Here is a 2,168-nt window from a genome sequence, read left to right as displayed (position 1 = left end):
AAAAACACAAAAGCGCACTCGGCATCAACCGCAGGCGAGTAGAAGATCGTGCATTCACAAGCGCACTCACCATTGGGAGAAGCATGGCTCCAAGAGCTAGATGCTTGCGTGATCCACTCGCACTTCACTTATGAGGGTTGGGACTCCACTACCACATCGCAACAACATATGCCGCTCTCTAGGACCTGGCAATTGTGGAGGCACTTAACTTTGCAGGCTTGGGAAGAGTAGCAACCCATTTCCCATGCCACCTTGACATGACGCTGTTGGGCAGAATCCCTCAAGACATATGATAGAAACACCAACATTGGTGTCTTGCGTGACACAACCGGTAATCCCCACCACTACCAAATCAATCAAGACACAGTGGGGCAGTATTCAAGCTGCCAGTGGTGGTAGGAAAATATTCCAAGCAAAAGAAGAAGCTCGACTCCCTAAAGACAATCTGTCACTACGACTGCCACAAGTGCAGAGACTGCATCCAGTTCACCCACAAGCTTGAGGTAGAGTGCCTAGCAAGAGCACAGCAATGGCTCATGCAAGTGAAGCACACGGACCATCATCAATCTATTGTGCCCAATACCTTGCTAAGAATGGTGAACTTCTAGGAGATGAACTGGGCTGACTACTAATGCAGCCAGATGAGAGATGATCTTAGCACCCATGGGGATGTCATTAGCAATCCCATGTTGTACATGCCAGTCCTCTATTACTTGAAAAGTTAGCATCCGCCAGTCGGCTTTGGCCTCGCCGAGAAATCTGACACCAATCTCGTATAGGCTGAGTAGGAAGAGACAGAAACAATGCCCAAGAGAGTGAGGACAACACCGAGTGCCACTCCGGTCACCCAGGTGTAACCGGAACCAAGTCAGCTGCTCAAACAATATGAGCAAAGCTAGTTGTATTAATTCGTACAAGGACAACTACGCATGAAGCGGTTAGGTCCTCAAGATAAGGGCAAACAGGTGCAAGGAGTGCCTATTCTCATAGAAGACCTCCAAGGCGATGACACCATCGATATCAGCCTCCATACTAGACTTGAAACTACACTGACAACCCCCACTGCACCCTTCATCTCAGTCTCCACCACCCCTCAAGAGATAGCATCCTTCACCACCGGCACCTCTTCCATGCCATGCGCAGGCCTAGCAGGCCTAGCAGAGGCCATACAATTTTGCAGTGTGCCCCAGTACAAGGCAACGGGAGGCTATAGCCACATGACGACAGAACAGTTGTCACGTGTTGAAGTCATGGAGATGAATCTCTTTGAAGCCATAGCGTAACTACCGCAAGTCGCCCGCATGATCTTACAGAGGAGGCAAGAGCAAGCCTCGCAACTCTCCTCCAATCTCATCTAAGCTCAGCTCTCAGCACATGAAAGCCAGGCGACAATGGTCGTAGCTCAGGCAATGGGCCATGTTGCACTACATTGAGCCAATGAATATCGGGCTAAGGTGGAAGAGCTCGAGCTCACTCTGACAAAAGTCAAGGATGACCTTGCCACTAGTGAATCCCTGGTCTAGACGCTTATGGAACAGGTGGACACAATAGAATCAGCCCAGCGCATGACGTTGGAGCAACAAGCATAGGCAGAGCAGCAATACACTTGCACATAGGAGTGCCACGACCAACAGATCCACTCCCTACAGGATCTTCTGGCACAAGAGAGGAACCTCACGGTCTCCCTCCAAGAAGAAATCAAAAGACAGTGCACCACTGGCCACTCTGAGGAGTCAAGGTTGGAAGACCACGAGTAGCAGGAGTTTCGAATGTAGAGGGAGGTGTCTGCACAATTAGAAACGTATACACTTGCACCACGCACCATCGCCTAAACCCTGCAAATGCACTTTGATGCACTCCGCGCACAAGACCTTACCTTCCACCTAGACCTCACTACTCCACTACTGCCTAACACCCTTCAAAATATTTCTCGTCGTAATCTCGACCACTGCCGCCCCATCTTAGCCATGTCTTATTTTTCTCTTGACCTTTAGCCCACCTCCCTATCTCTTCTCCACCCCTCTAATCTCCAAAGCCTATCCGCCCATCCCATTCTTCTTAATTTTCAAGGCTAGTTCCATGTCATCACTGAGTCCCTTAATTATCCTATGGATGATGAGGTGATGCAACTCACGCCATGGGTCTGCACTCCCAAAATTCTGCATGCA

This window comes from Dipteris shenzhenensis, chromosome 21 (assembly GCF_047967505.1).
Source record: "Dipteris shenzhenensis isolate YYH24624 ecotype China chromosome 21, Dip_SZ_1.0, whole genome shotgun sequence".
Classification (NCBI taxonomy): Eukaryota; Viridiplantae; Streptophyta; class Polypodiopsida; order Gleicheniales; family Dipteridaceae; genus Dipteris; species Dipteris shenzhenensis.
Note: the sequence above shows the minus strand (reverse complement) of the source record.